Source organism: Dipodomys ordii, unplaced genomic scaffold (genome assembly GCF_000151885.1).
Source record: "Dipodomys ordii isolate 6190 unplaced genomic scaffold, Dord_2.0 Scaffold30, whole genome shotgun sequence".
Taxonomy (NCBI): Eukaryota; Metazoa; Chordata; class Mammalia; order Rodentia; family Heteromyidae; genus Dipodomys; species Dipodomys ordii.
The window spans coordinates 8,513,616-8,531,051 of NW_012267246.1; positions in this window are offsets into that span (position 1 = coordinate 8,513,616).

Below are 17,436 nucleotides of genomic sequence, written 5' to 3' on the forward strand. Positions count from 1 at the left end.
CTCAGCACCACATAAGCAAAAAGAAAAAAGCCAGAAGTGGCACTGTGGCTCAAGTGGTAGAGCGCTAGCCTTGAGCTGAAGAGCTGAGGGATAGCACCCAGGCCCAGAGTTCAGTCCTCATGACCGGACCCCTCCCCCAAAAAAAAAGAAAAAAAGAAAGAAGGTGAGTGGAGCATAATTACAGAGAAATAGATAAGAATGGAGTCAGCTTTTTGTATAGTTTCTTGAGAAGAGGGAATAAAAGTGGGTGGAGCTTCAGATAGAAACAAAGCTAAGAAGTGTGTGTGTGTGTGTGTGTGTGTGTGTGTGTGTGCTAAGTTTGGTTTGTTATTGTTTCTTGTTCTTTAGGAATAGCATATACTTTTTGGAAAGGAGAAAGATTAAAGATGTAAAGTGTTCCATTGAAATACAGATCCTAAGAAGAAATCGTCAAAATGTATGGTCTGTTATTTCTCATGGTAGGACCCAATAATAGCTCATTTTCCTTGTTAGAGGCTCAGTAAATTATTGAATAGATTATTTTATAAGAGTACTAAAAAAGAAGGAAATTGAAGAGATTGCCTGGTAAATTCAACAAGAAATTTATCTAACATCTTCAGATCTTGTCTGCATGTACTTACTCATTTTGATTAAATGTATACACTCAAAAGATGAGCATGATTTTTTGATAGCATTACAATACCTATTAGAGAGCAGAAACTAACTCAGCTTTGAAAAGATGATTGGTTCATTTGAAAACAATCTAACTATTAAATATGATACTAAAAATTTTTTGAAATGTGTAAATGTTTTACAGTATTGCAGGGAATAAAGTGGAATGTAAAATTATATCAACCATGTAAACTATACATGGTCACAGGAAAATATTTTTTTTACAGTAGAATTTTTAGGTAATTAGATGAAGAGGAAAAACGTAGATCTGGCCAATAATCCATGATTTTTTTTTGTATTTTTCAAGGTAATCATCTTTAATTTCCTAATATGCCCTTGTTTATAAGGTTTATTTTCTATAAAGAAGGTGTTGCTACCAAACCATCTTAGAATTTGGGTAGAATCTCTTCTGTTGGGTGTCCCCTTCTACATATTTCCATCTTCTTTTTCTCTTCCCTATTAATCTAAAATGTGACTTAGCTATCTAACTCAACATTTGACTCTACTAATCTTACCTTGCAATGAGAATAGTACATAGTTAACACTAAATAAATATTTATTGAGTGGCTAAACTAGAATTAGGTGAATCTATTTTCTACCCTGCCATATGTCAAAATTAAATAGAAAGAGGAATTCACAAGAGAAGTATTAAGAGGGAAAAAGAAATAAAAATTCAATAGGAGAATGTAATATAAAATTTAACTGAATTTACGTCTAGCCCAACTTTCTTAGTAAAGAAGCATTAGAAGAAATGAGAAAGGAAGCAAAAATATTGGCCAGTTTGATGATTAAAATAATTTTAAAAGACTTAAATTATTTGTATTAGTAAAATAGCATAAATCACATAGGTTTTTGCCATTTTAGATGATGTAATCCTACATATGTTGTTAAAAACACTTAAGATAATTCATTTATAATGTTCATAAAGAGATAATTTACAAGAGAGAAACAACAGGAAAATATGTGAGAAAGTATTCAATCTCATTAGGAATGGAAGAAACCAACACAATGTTAATGATCTTTTATTACTAATATAGTCAAAGATTATTTCAAAATGTAAAGTAGGATTGGTTTAATGTGAGCCAGAAAGCATGGGTCACATCTGTAATGCCAGCTACTTGGTAGGCAAAAGCAAAAGAGTACTAAGTTCAAGGCAAAGTCATACCTTGCAATGTCTAATAAACAACAACAACAATAACAAAAAACCCAAAAGGTCTAGGGTTGTAGCTTAAGTGATGGAGTACTTGCCTTGTGCTTATGAGGCACTGAAAGATTGGCTTTAATGTGGTCAAAACTAATTTTTTTTAAAGATGTGTTGTATTCTAGAAAGCAAGCTGGCAATATAGTTCAAGCACCATGAAATATTCATACTCTTTGATTTAATAATTTCTCTTCCAGGAATCTATCCATAAAATGTAATCTATATGTAAAATGTTATCTTAGGAAAATATTTTTACATGTAAACTTAATCGTTTCAAAGTTAGTGTTGTGGTTTGGTGTTCCTCCCCCGCCCCTTAAAGGTTCATGTGCAGTGAGATTGGTCCTCAATATGGTAAAAGTAAGAAGTAGTAGAACTTTTGCTGCTATTGTTGTTGTTGTACCAGTTCTGAGAAGGTACATGGGGGGTTTTATTGTTGTTGTCTTTTTTTTTAATTTAATTTTTTTTTGTGAACATACTGTACAGAGGGGTTACAATTACATGGGCAGGATAATGAGTACATTTCTTATCAAGCATTGCAGCCTCCTCCTTTGTTTACCCTTCACATCCCTTCCCAGCCTCCCCACCCCCCCTACTCAATCCTCCCCCCCTTTTTTTTCTTGAGGCTGCTTTTTTACCATTTGAGCCATAGTTACATCTCTGGTTTTTTGCTGGTTAATTGAAGATAAGAGTCTCACTAACTTTCCTGCCCAGACTGCCTTGGAACCAAGACTCTCAGATCTCATCATCCTAAGAAGCTAGGATGACAGGTGTGAGCCACTGCTTCTGGCTTCAAGTTGTGGAACTTTGGATGGATCAAAAGTGATGAAGATAGTTTTTCTGGAACCCTGAGTTAGTTCCATCAAAAAGGTTGGTAAAAGAAGAACAAATCTGCTGGGCACCGGTGGCTCATGCCTGTAATCCTAGCTACTCAGGAGGCTGAGATCTGAGGATCCCAGTTCAAAGCCAGACTGAGCAGGAAAGGCCATGAGACTCTTATCTCCAATAAGCCACTCAGAAAACCAGAAGTGGCACTGTGGTTCAAGTGGTAGAGTGCTAGCCTTGAGCTGAAGAGCTGAGGAACAGAGCCCAGGCCCAGAGTTCAAGCCTCATGACCAATCCCCCCCCCCAAAAAAAAGAAGAGCAAGGGTGGTCCCTCCATTTACTCTTCTTGTCCTCTTAACATGGGATTTCTTTCTCTCAGACCTGTTCCTGCCAAAAATTGCATCTTTCCTGAGTAGAAGCATCCAGCATGGCCCTTCCTAGAGCTGGCACTAAATGATTTCATTTTTCATCTCCAAAACCATGGGCTTGGTCAATCTTGTTCCTCTACAAGTTACATGAGGGTATTTTATTTGTGAAAGTAATAAGAATGAAATAATACAGCTGATTATTGTAGAAAAAGTGGAAAGACTCCAAATGCTTAACTACGAAGGAAATTGAATTATTGCATAAAGAACAAGAACATTAACCTATCATTGAACCTGGCTGTTCTAGACTAGGATGATTAGAATTGGCCATCCAAGGAAGAATTCATGTAGAAGAGAGTCATTAGGAGGAATGCCCATGGGGAGAAAGAAAACAATGTGATCATGGGAAAGGATGGCAAACAAAATGAAAAGTAAGTAAATTTTTGCTCAACCTTCCAGAAGAACTTTGAAGATAGTATAGCTTATACCTCAGAATCAAGAGCAATAAGGCTGCAGTGTGTATATTTATACCTCATGCAGCCATTAATGAGAGCCAGGGTAAAGAACAAAAGTCCTAGATGTCACCCTGTCCTTTCTACAAACAGGAAGGTAACCTCCACAACCTGAGGTGGCCCTGGGAAGAATCAGATACTGGCTATTGGGATAAGTCTAGGCATCATCTACTGAACCAGTATTTGCAAAGAGTAATCAATGATACCTGTACCATGAAATAAGAATGAAACAAACCAAAGTTATTCAAAGTACTATATAAGAGGACCAGTTTTACACTATAGCCTGAAATAACTGGACAAGTATACACAACATATGACATAATGATTTCAGACATTTGACATCAGGCAATAATAATCATAGAATGAGCTTCGGGACTGATTCCATAGTTGGATATTGTGAGTTGTGCCTCACTGAACATGGATATGCAGATATCTCTAGTGTATACCATTTTACATTCCTCTGGGTATATGTCCATGAGCTATTTTCCATTTTTTGAAGAACCTCCATACTGATTTCCACAGTGACTGAAGTAATCTCTACTAACAGGGTATAAGAATTCATTTTCCCACATCCTCAGGAGCACTTGTTATTTGCTTGCTTGGAGATTTCCATCCTTACTGGGGTGAGATGGAATTGCAATGATGTCTTGATTTCCATTTCCTTTACACCAGGCTTTTATTGATGAAGTATCAGAGTCACTAGTAGTCTTTTCTGGGTTGGATTGTTGTAGCCATCCACTTACCTTATTCATAGGGTATAATAATACTAAAGGCTGGGAAGGTGACTCAGTGGAAGAGTGCTTTCCTTGAATGCATGAGGCCCTGGGTTCAATTCCTGAGCACCATATAAACAGCAAAAGCTAGAAGCGGTTCTGTGGCTCAAGTGGTAGAGTGCTAGCCTTGAGCTGAAGAGCTCAGGGACAGCGCCCAGGCCCAGAGTTCAAGATCAACAACGGACAATAATAATGATGATGATGATGATGATGATGATGATGATGATGATGATGATGATGATGATGATAATGATGATGATGATGATGATGATGGAAACCCTAAGAAATCTTCAAAACCTACCTTTCCAGGGCTGGGAAGGTGGCTAAGTGGTAGAACACTCGCCTTGCATGCTTAAGGCCCTGGGTTCGATTCCTCAGCACCACATAAGCAGAAAAAAAAAGCCAGAAGTGGCGCTGTGCCTCAAGTGGTAGAGCGCTAGCCTTGAGCTGAAGAGCTGAGGGACAGCGCCCAGGCCCAGAGTTCAGGGCCCACGATCGGACCCAAAAAAAACCAAAAACCAAAACCAAAACCTACCTTTCCTTATCTTCATTGTGATGTGTAATTTCTACTTGGTAGTCAGGATCAATATTCCCAGCCAACAGGGTGACTCCATCTTTACTACTAGAAGTATCCAATAAGACTTTTCCTTATATCTATTGCCAGACCATTTAATGAACTATTTTGCTTCTTTACTACTGAAAATAAAAGCAATAGTATCATAATAATCTCTTAAGATCACAGAGCTAGCCTAGTCCATTCTGACTGCTATAAGAAAGATACCATAGAGTGGGTAATTTATAAATAAGAAAAAGCTTAATGCTTCATTTGGGAGGCAAAGATAAGCAAAATCAAAGCAGCAAAAGATTTAGCTGCTAATGAGAACTTTCTTCTTCAAGAATAGCATTTTCTGGCTATATTCTCACATAGAAGACAAAGTAAACATGCCCCCCTCTCCATCATAGAGATAATGGTATGAATGAAGTTAGAATCTTTATGACTTGTCAAAAGGCCCATTTCCCCCTCCCCAGTCCTGAGGCTTGAATTCTGGGCCTGTGCATTGTCCCTGAGCTCTTTAGCTCAAAGCTAGCACTCTACCACTTGAGCCAAAGCACCACATCTGGCTTTTTCTGTGATTTATTGGAGATAAGATTCTCACAAACTTTCCTGCTCCGGCTGGCTTTGAACGGCCAACCTCAGATCTCAGCCTCCTGAGTAGCTAGAATTATAGGCATGAGCCACCAGCACCCAGCTAGGTCTATTCTCTTAATATAAAGATTAGGTTTCAACATATAAATTTTGGGGAAATATTTAGGTCATAACAAGAGCTCAGCCCAGGAACTGAATCTAGAAATTCATCTTTAAAATTGGAAACACTATTGGTACCCAAATCTATCCATATCCATCTGAACTCTCCAGAGAAATAGAACTAGGAGGCTATGCGTATTTTTTTTTTCCTTAGAGAAGGAGATTTAATGTAAGAAATTGGTTCACATGATTAGGGAGACTGAAAAGTCCAACATCTTTAGTCTAAGTGATGGAGGATCTAAAAGAGGCATGACCCCAGATGTGTCTAAAGTCTTGAGAATCATCCCCCTAACAATGTAAATTGCATTCTGGGTTCGTGTGTAAAGGCAAAAGACTGATTCATCAGTTTGAAGACAATGGGCTACAAGAAAGAACTCTTCCACCACTCAAGCTTTTCTCATGTTCCAGTCCTCTGGGATTGGCTGAGGCCGGTACACACTGGAGAGAGCAACCTGCTGACTCAGCATGCTGATTCAAATGCTAATCTCAGAGATACTCTGAAAATAATCCAACCTTTAGGAGTTTTGTGGCTCCATCAAGATGGCACAGAAAATCAACTACCATATGGAAAATAATAGGAAGGACTCAAGGACAACTTCCCTTTGCTACCTTACATCTGTATTACAGTTAGAATTATATTCCATAAATCAGAAGATAATATCAAAGAAGGAAGGATTTGAGACAGGATAAAGATTCATTGCTTGAGATATTTTACGACACGTCCAAGAGATGTATAATTCTCTGTAGTAAATTGGAGGTGCATTCAGAAAAGGAAGTGAATGAAATTGAACAGGTAATTTGTGTACACAGAGGAGAAGGTAAAGGAGAATTCCTAACATGAGATGAGAGAATATTAAGAAAAGAGAGGCAAAATAACCAAAGCAGAATGAGAGCAGAGTTTCAAGGAAAAAAGGAAGGTAAGCCGGGCACTAGTGGCTCACATCTGTAATCCTAGCTACTCAGAAGACTGAGACCTGAGGATCATAGTTTGAAGCCATCTGGGGTCAGGCAAATCTGTGAGACTCTTATCTCCACTTAACAACCAAACACAAACAGAAAACAAAACAAAAGGCTGGAAATGGTGCTGTGGCTCAAGTGATAGAGCTCTAGCCTTGAACAAAAGAGGCTCGGGACAGTGCCCCAGGCCCCCAGGGCTGGCACAAAAAAAAAAAAAAAGAAAGAAAGAAAAAAGAAAGAAAGGTAAATTGCAACAGCCACTACAGAAAAATTAAACATGCCAAATACTGAAAACGTCAATAGATAGAGTAACAGGAAATTCATGTCTTCAGAGAGGACAAGTACAGAGATGGGATTGGTTAATAAAGGGCTTATGGCAGAAGAGAGAGATAGCCATGAAAGGCAGATGACAACTCTACAGGCAGCTGAGAACTGGAAGAATGAAGCTTGAAGCCAGTCTGAAACTCCATCTTCAACTAAACAGCAAATAAGCCAGCCTAGAGGCATGGTTCAAGTGGTACAGCTCCAGCTCTGAGCAAGATAGCTGAGAAAAACACCCAGCCCTTAGTTTAAACCCCAGAGTCAGCAAAATATTAAATAATAAATACATAAAATGGAAAAGAAACGAGTCATAGAGTCATAGACATGAAGCAATGAATCAGTTGACAATCATATGTTCCTGTCAGTGGTTGGGATGGATGAGAAGTCAGATGTCAGAATAAAATGAGGAAAAAGAATATTCTGTTAATCATGGAAAGGAAGGTGGGAGATGAGTGATAAGAAGAGGAGAGTCAGAGACTGGGTCCTGGATGATAAATTTGTAAAAATAGAAACTAGAGCGCAAGGAAGGGTTGTTATGTCTTCTCTAGGAACATGGCCCTTTCATTATTTTGTGATCCAGATGTACCTATACAAGTTTGTCATTGCAATATGAAATTGCAGCCAGACACCAGGGGCCCACACAGGTAATCCTAGTCACTCAGAAAGCTGAGATATAAGGATCCAATTTCTAAACTAGCCTGGACAGACAAATGCAGAGGTAGAGGTGCAACTCAACTATAAGTAGAGCCCCAGCCTTAAGAGAAAAAAGCCAAGCAAGAGCAAAAGACCATGAGTTAAATCCCTATCCAATAAACAAACAAACCAGTTACATTCTATTATAGATGATCCATAATCATATAAACAAAAAATATTCAATTTCATCCTTGATTCTCTAAGTAATAATAATAGATCTCCATATATGTGTTTTCTTTTGTAGCAGTCTCGAAATTTCTTTTATTGCTTTACATTCTTGCTTCTTTTATTTAAAAATACTTCCTAAATCTCTTCTTTTTTTGTATTCTCTAGCCCACTTTCTCCCTTCACTATACTCACTGTATTAATAATCTGATGATAGTTTTCTTTCACCAATATCTGTTCCTCTATTCTCTACTAAACACCGTTGCCTAAATTTAATTTTCCCAAAATGCCGATTTCATGTTCACTATTCCATTTAAAATCCTTCCACAGCCTTGCCAACCTCTTCCCCTGAGTGAAATGAAGAATGGATTCTGCTTCCTCGCTTTGCATCCAAGAAATGCCATGAACTATTCTCCTTATTCTCTTCGAACATCCCTCTGATTTCTCCTCAACGCCTGTCTCCTTGTCTTCTAGCTTTACCAAATGTCCAGGTTCCTTGTGTCTTGCCAGTCCCAGTCGGCCTTCGTGAAGGGAGTCTGCTGGGAAGAGCAGCTTTCCCTGGGATTGACTCCAGCCGTACCCTGCAAGGCTCTTTGGCTTCCATTTCCAAATGGAAACATTGTACTTTGGCTCTTGTCTTCTGTGGTAAGCTGGAGCCAGGGTGCTTTTCCTGCTCATCTTCAATCTGACACATGGTGTACAGTTCTAGTGCCTAGATCAGGTTCAAACTCATAAACCCAGTGTTCAGAACCTTCTTTATGCCACCAGTACTATAACCATCTCTCCTTATTCTCAACATGAATTCTCCTTTAAATAGAAGACTATAATTATGTCTCTGCAAATAGAGTGACTAATTCTAGACTGTTTTGTCCTGCCTTCCTAACCTCTTGTAACAACTCAAGAACAAGCCCTCCTTTCTTGATGAAAATGGTTCTCACTTCCTCCATACACACTTTGGTGATTAATTTTTTCACTCCACAATCACTCTTCCTATGATGAAGGTTACACTCTATACTTAGGGGTTAATACGTGCATGCACACGCATGCGCGCATGCACACACACACATGAATATCACTTTTAAAACCCCTTGTACAACTAATAGATGCTAATTATGTTGATTTTTAAAATCTCTTTTTTAAGAAGTAAACATCCCACAGAATCAAAAGACAGCCCATCTGTAATACTGGGTGTAGTGGTGGCCACATGCCAGGTCTTTACTCTGAAGGCTTGAAATAGAACTCATTCCCAGAGCTTCTGAGGACAGTCATGGCAGGGACCCATTTCATGGCCACGTTGCGAGGAATCTGACCACCAGCTTCTCAGACAAAGCAGAGGAGACCCTGCCAGCTCTGCCTGGCCAGGCCCATTTCACGGGGGAGAAGCCATGTTGCCCAATCAGTGAGGGACAAATTCCTTAATCTAGGATATTAGAACTCACTTTGATCATTCCAAATTGAGCAAAGGAGTGCACTATGCTTTCTTTGCCCTCTGGGGACAGTTGAAAAAAAATCACATATTTTAGAATGATTTCTACTTAAAGCGTGTTGAAATAAACCTACAACAGCAGCAACAGAAAAGGTAGTGTGTGGAAAACAGTCTTCTTCTAGTATCTGAGATTAAAGAAAAGAAGCTACTTTGAATGTTCAGTCGTGGGTGAGTGACCAGATGAAAATCAGTAGTTAAGCATTTGAACGTTGAATTTCTATCACAAGCCTGAAAAGGCTCACCTTGTTTCAAAAGCTGACCATCTCCAGAGAGCAATTTTATCTGACACACGGGTTTAGCAAGTAAAGTAATTTTATAGACTTGTGACTCTTAACATTCTATTGGAATGCCTAGAGAAAGTTCAGTTTACCTAAAAAGAATACAGAAACTATGAGGAAAAAAGTAAGCAATTTAGGGTGTGCAAATTTAGGGACACAGGGGTAGAGAGAGAATGGTGTTCCTTAAAGGCTTTAAGATTGAGTACAGCTTCAGGGCTTTTTTACAAATTTGTTTCTTTGGGTTCCTAGGTGGTGTCTGTGTTGGCATTATTAAATGACTCTTTTCCTAGCACTCCAGGGCTAGCTTTCCCCAGTACCTGGAATATAGTCATTGGTACCTCAATATGACACAGGATGAAAGGTGGAACAGAGCTGTGCTGACCACATCTTGGTTGGCTTTCTTTGCTCTTCAGATAATAATGACTCTGGGGGAAGGGAGAGAAATCCCACAATGACTTTGTTCTCTTCAAAGCCCAAGCTTTGGAAGAAAAGGTAAGACATGGCACTTCTCAAGTTGAGGAGACCCAAAACACATCGTCCCTTTGCCTGTATCACTATCTTATATCTCAGTTTTTTTTTTAAAATAAACATTACTTAAAAAAAACAGCACTTGGTAAGAAAAAAATATACATATACATCAGTAGTGGGTGCTATACTTAAACGACGTTTCAGTTTGCTTTACATGGATTTTTAAATTGCAGTTTGTCTTGAACAATGCAGAATTTCAAGTGCACAAAAGGAAAACAAAGCTAATGGAAGTGTAAGGAAAACTCTGGATTTTTCATAAAGCAATCAAATACTATAACTAAAAAGAGTGAGCATACCTTTGCTGAAGCTACACAGCTAAGTCAGGATTCAGTGGAGTTTACTAATAATTGACATGGTGGTTTCTAGTTAAAAAAAAAGAATAAGAAAAGGCTATCGCAGACATGAAAATGAAAAAGAAAAACAAAAAGCACACATGGAACTCTGGGAGCATCAGTAGGAGGAGCGCCTGGGCCACAGGGAAGGTAGGGTGGGAGGAGAGAGGAGGGCTTGCCCTGGCTTGGGACCATCTTTCCAGCACCTTCCGTTCCTGCAGCTCACTCACCTCCAGGATTCCACAGGAACATCAACTCCTGGTCTGCCTCACTCCCCCAAGCCCTGCACTGCATCCAGCTGTGTAGAAGCAATCTCTTCTTCCTTTCCCTGTTTACAACTCTGGAAGATGAGAAGAGCAAGTTACACAATTCCTTAAAGTTAGGGACAGTCATATTTACTTGTCTTCTAAGCTCTCTCTCTGCGTGTGTGTGTGTGTGTGTGATGCGTGTGCACACAGGCAAGCATGTACCTGTTTCTAGTTCTTTCCAGATCCTTTTGTGATTACCCATGTTTTTTGTTTTTTTTTTTTTTCTAAATGTGTATAGTCCCTTGCATACCTTTGTCATCTTTGGGTAGAATATTCCAGCTCTCCCACTGTCTGACTGTCCAATCTTATCCTTCCCTTATTTGAGCCACCTCAGTACCACATGATGGTAAAGGAAGATCAGAAGCTCAGGATGCATCAGAGATGTAAATGGTGGAGGATATATAAATAGAATTGTGAGCTAATGCAGAGTAGATAAAACTCAAATGCCATTGTGTACTATATTTTTTTTCCTCCTGATTTCTTGATGCTGATTAAACACACGAGCTTTGTTTGTGTGAGTTCCCTCTGCTTGAATGATACAAATCTTCCCTCACCCAGTAGGTAGTTTATTTTGAATTAATGCGGACAGGGTTTGGAGCTATGATTGTACTTTTGATCTTGAATGGATTAAAAATACTCAAGGTTTTAAACAATTTCATATCCTGAGAAATGTTAGTTGTGATACTAAAGCTCTAATATAATAAGTCTTATAATCATAGCATAATATTTTATTAATATACACTTAGTCATATAAGGGTGATTTTTTTTTGCCAGTCCTGGGCTTGAACTCAGGGCCTGGGCTCTGTCCCTGAGCTTCTTTTGCTCAAGGTGAGCACTCTACCACTTGAGCCACTTCTGGCTTTCTCTATTTAAGTGGTACTGAGGAATCAAACCCAGGGCTTCTTGCATCTTAGGCAAGCACTCTCTCAGTAGGCCACATTCCCAGTCCTGTAAGAGAGATTTATTGTTATATTTACACATATGTTTGCCATGTATCCCAATCAGTGTACCCTCCCCTCTTTTATGACACTCACTCTGCTCACTCCCACTTCTCAAAACTAGCTCAGGAGGTCTCATTTTTCTCATCTCATACGTGCAAACAAATTCCTTTGACAATATTTGTTCTCAATTACATTCTTTGTGAGACCACACCCTTTCCTCTGGTACCTCTACTGCCCAAGCACAATTTGTTTTACATTCTTATCTTTTTTTTTTTCTGAGACCAGGACTCAAACTCTATAGCTGATGCTTTCACTCACAGGCTAGTGCTCCACTAACTGAGCCATGCCTCTGACCCCCTCATCCATTTTTTTCCATGTGCATTAACTGGATCGGGGGTTCCATCATGGCGATTCAGATGTGCATATAGTATATTTTTCTCAGAAGAGCCCTCTCTGTTTTCTCATTCGCTGGCACCCCTCCACACCCCTATTGATCAACAGTTCTCATGGAGGTTCAGTATGCTACTTTCATGCAGAGTTGCATTCTGTGTATTCTGAGATTATTCAGCACCTTCTTTCTGCTTCCTTCTCCCCTTCTCCCCACTGTCTCCTTGAAAAGTCCTATAGTTAGCATGATGTTCTATTCATATGTATATATACACATATCTATATATGTATTCTATGAATAGATATATGAATAGCTATGTTTATCAGAGAAAGGAGAGGCAGAGACAGGGAAAAATGGAGAAAAAAAGAGAGATTGAAGAAGAAACAAGTTTCCCACTGTTCTTTCTTTTCAAGGACACACCCCAGTGACTAGCCCTCTTAAAGTTTCCAGCACCACCCCATTGTGTGAGTGTGGGAGGAAGCTCTAATCCCTGGGCTTTTGAGAACATCAGGGGGTGAAAACACAGGGCCCCGGAGTTGTGCAAGTAGAGCCAGCCACCCAATACATGTGCCAGGCTCTTTCTCTCTGACTCTTTAGACTCCAATGCAGTCTTTATTTAAGAGAGGAGCAGTAATACAACACTGTGGGGGAGCTGTCACCCAGAGTTTCTTCCTGATCTACTTGTGAAAGAAAAAGCATGCTTGCATGCTGGGTGAATGGTCTCTCCCTAAGCTTTGCCCCTAGTCTCTGTCTGCCATGGCCTTCTGCTTTGTGGGTCTGTATGTATCCCTGGGCCTAATAAAGATACTACTGATTGTTTATTTGTTTATTTTTTTCAAGTTCTAGGGCTTGAACCCAGGGCCTGGGCACTGTCCCTGAGCTCAAGGCTAGCACTCTACTACTTGAGCCACAGCACCACTTCTGGCTTTTTCTGTTTATGTGGTACTGAGGACTCGAACCCAGGGCTTCAGGTATCAAGGCAAGCACTCTACCACTAAGCCACACTCTCAGCCCCCACTGTTTTTTTAAAATAATAATTTGATGAAAAGCCACCACAATCCATTGCAGGATCTTCATAGCTTATTTCTAAATAACATCTGACACGATAGTGTTTATAGATTAGACCTTACAAGACAGATATCCAGATAAAGACTTCAACATGTTTTTTGGAGGGACAGAATTCAACTCACAGCAGATGGTTTTACCAAACAGTCCCCATGTGGAAATAATTGAACTATGACTTGAGCTGTTCTACACTCACCATAGGCTTATGGTTATAACATTATTAACTAGGATATGGCTTCTTCAGAAATGCTTCTCTGGATTGGAGGCTTGGCTCAGCCATAGTATCTCTGCCTAGCAAGGACAAGGTCCTGAGTTCAAACCTCAGAGCCCATTTCCTTTGGCCGAGCTCATGACAAAAATGCTTCTTTGAACTTTAAGAGGTACTTCATGGTGGTGAGAAGTTTCATGATGAAATAGTTTGAGAAGACAGTGGATCAAAGTAAACTTGCCTCCTTGCTAAACAAGACCTCCTAGCCCTTAGAGTGCCAAAGGATATAAAGATCAGGTAAATTTCCTAAACTTAAATGATTAAACAAATAAACAAACTTGAGTACCAAGGATGAAGCCCTGACTTCGTAGGTAGAGTTGTATTCCCCCTGTACAGAAACCGGTGTCCTTGCTTACTTAGGTTGTGAGCACTGGGGAGGTAGCTTTCAGAAATCTTGGGATCTCCAGAGCCCATGCAATGTCGGGAAAGTTCCAGATCACTTGGTTGAGGGGCTGAACCTCGCCAAAATTTCCATACATTTGTGGACCCCCACCATGCTGGATATCCTCAGTAGATATTTTGTTAGTTGATTTTTTGAATCACCCTGTTATGAATTCTGACTGTTCCTTCTGGCCCTCAAAGAGATTCCTTCCTCTCAGGTAACAAGAAATCTGACATGTCAGTCCTAAACTGAGATACAGCTGCTCAAAAGGAATTAGCAAGGACACAGATCCGTGTCCTGGGAAAGGAGCTCTATCTCAGTGCTGCAGAACTGCTGCTTCATCATCATCATCATCCCATCAGAGCTTCAGGCAAGAAGACTGAGAAAGTCTTTTCTTTCTCCCCATTCTTTCTTTCTAAACTTCGAGAAAACAAGCTTTCCTAATAAGCCTCCCCAAGAATTTCAACCTATTTATTTCCAACCCCATCTATTCTCAGTCACAAATGAGTCTTCAGAAGATTGTGTTATTTTTAGATTCATCATAAAAAAGAATGTGGGATCTTGTTAGGAAAAAAATAACGAGAAAGAGTCTTTTGAGTAGCAATAGCTCCAATAGTGTTTGACATATGCTTCTTTATCAGTGTTATTATTCTTAGCTGTGACTAGTACTGGCTTATTGTCTTGATAGGGAATTTATTTTATTTGAAAATTCAAAATTTTTACATTTCGGATTCCATTGAAGGGGAAAATGTTTGGATATTCACTTAGACTCCTAGGTTATGCAATGCATTAGTAATAAACTATCTTGATGGGGAGAAGAATGTGCTGGAGAATATCCCAGGAGTTTTGGACCTGGAATAATAGGCTAATTGAGTTGATTGCGCAATCACGGAATAAATGGAGTACAACCAAACAAGCCATTAATATATAACGTCTTCAAATGATTCCATTGATTCATTACATTGGGAAGCTGTATTAACTTACTGCGTTCTATTGATTCTTCTTGATAAAGAGTGTTTTAATGGCAACTTTGGTCTTTAATAAATCAAGTTTTGTTATTTTTTTTAAAAAAACATATATAGAGATCTTAAATCAGCCAGAAAAACAGCTATCAAGCCTCAGGTAATGCTGATGTGGTGTTTGCTTTACAATCTTGGTCCCCTTTCTCCCATTCAGGCATGCTCAATTAAAACCAGGCCATGTTGGCAAAGGAGTTGGACAGCTACCAACCCCCACACACATTGTGGAGAAGTGTATTGGAATAATAGGAAGCAAGAACTCAAAAATAGAAACTGCTTTTAGCTGTGATCACATCGGGAAAGCTGACAGATTTATTTTTTTTCCATTGATTTTGAGAACAGGAGATATAAATTAAAAACAAATAATGGTGGTGACAATGTCTTGATTTTCTTTTTCCTGTCATGTTTAATTAACTAGAAGCTTTAGTTTGGAAAGCCTAGGGCTTTGACATACCTGCTTTGTTTACCTTCCTTTCTGTTCTTACACTTCTGGTTCGTATTCAGTGGGTGGATTGCTGAGACACAAGACTAGCTGTTCTTTAGTTGTGTGGTAATGCTTGATATCAGGATAATTAATTGAGAAGCCGCTCGTGGTTCGGGCATGCTACTTCAGCACCCCTGACTTTTCAGCTGTCAATCATCAGGGATGGACTTCATTCTTCCTCAGATGGCAGCATACAAAGTGCTATTAGGGGAGAATAATGAAGATGCTTTTTCTTTTGTCATAGCTCCTAAATTTTCAGAATTGCAAGGAGTATAAACCTGGGGAAAATGCATTAAGATAAAATGATGTTAAAATTATGTCCGTGGGGCTGGGAAGGTGGCTCAGTGGTAGAGTGCTTGCCTTGCATGCATGAGGCCCTGGGTTCGATTCCTCACCACCACATAAGCAAAAAGAAAAAAGCCAGAAGTGGCACTGTGGCTCAAGTGGTAGAGCGCTAGCCTTGAGCTGAAGAGCTGAGGGACAGCGCCCAGGCCCCACAACTGGACCCCCCCAAAAAAGAATTATGTCTTTAAATTCTAAAATTTGTGACTTGGCTGCACTGGTACCCAGGTAGGCACAAACATATTTTCTTTGCTCTGTGTGCCTGCGTGTGCATGTGTATGTGTTCATGTGTAGACATATACACACTTGCACATATAATATACACACATGCATATGATGTGTAACATTGAATTTATATGCATTGGACATATATGCATTGACAGTCTGCACAAATGCAGTAGATATTACAATAAGGTACTTAACATATCACCTCCCATAGTCACCTTTACTTGCTTATGTGTTAGTGTGGTAACAAACACTTGGAATCTACTCTCCCAGCAAGCTTTCAGTGCAAAATATCCAGACCTCTAGCCCCCTGGTTGTACATTAGTTGGCTAGATCTACTCATTTTGTGTAACTGCTGCTTTGTGGCCTTTTGACTCACATCTTCCCACTTCTTCCTGCTCCCCGTTTCTGGAAACTTCCATTCTACTCTTTGATTCTGTATACTTGACTTACTTTTGGATTCTCTCTGTAAGGGACATCATGTGCTATGTTTTGTTTCTGTGTATGGATAACTAACCTCCAGATACACAGGTTGCAAATAGAATTATGTCCCATTTTTAAGGCTGAGTGCCTCCCCCCACCACACTCAGAAACAGTCTCTCATTTAAATTAGTGCATATTAATTTTGCAAAGTGAAGAACTTCATCATGGCATTTTCAAATGTGTATATAATGTACTTTGATCATGTTCACCCTTCCACCCTCCCTAATCCCCCTCCTCCCACCCTCTGGTCTTCCAGTTCACTTATTTATCAATGAACACTTGGGTTATATCCATAATTTGGCCACTGGGAGTAAACATGGAAGTGTAGATGATCTCCAGAAGTTACTGAGTTCATTTCTTTGGATACATGCCCAGCAGAGGGAATTCTTGGTCATATTATAATTCCAGGCTGATTTTCCTGATGGTGCTGCTAATTTACACTCCCAATGGCAGTGTGCAAAGATTCTCTTTCCTATATTCCATCACCAATCCTTATCCCTTGTCATTTTTATAATATTCATTTAAACAGGTATGAAGTGATAGCTCATTGTCATTTTGATTTGTATTTCTCTGATGAATAGAAGTGCTTCACATCTTTCTCTTTTTTTCTTTTGCTTCCTTTTCTTCCTTTAATTTTTTGTGCAGGTTCTATGGTTTGAACTCAGTACCTAGATGCTATCCCTGAGCTCCTTTGCTACAGCCTAATGCTCTAACACTTGAACCACAGCTCTACTTCCAGTTCTAAGGTGTTTAATTGGAGATAAGAGTCTCATAGACATTCCTACCTGGATTTGGCTTTGAACCAAGATCCTCAGCCTTCTGAGTAGCTAGGATTATAGGCATGAATCACCGGGTCCCAACTTAATATCTTTTTATACTTGCATTGGCCAGTTATGTCTTTTTTACAAAAATGAGATCACAATTTGAAGTTAACCCAGGCAGGAAAGTCCACGAGATTCTTATTTCCAATTAACTGCTCAAAAAAAAAAAGAGCAAGAAGTGGAACTATGGCTCAAGTGGTAGAGTACTAGCTTTGAGAAAAAAGCTCAGGAACAGTGCTCAGGCCTGGGAGAAAGAAGGAGGGAAGGAAGGAAGGAAGGAAAGAAGGAAGGAGGGAGGGAGGGAGGGAGGGAAGGAGGGA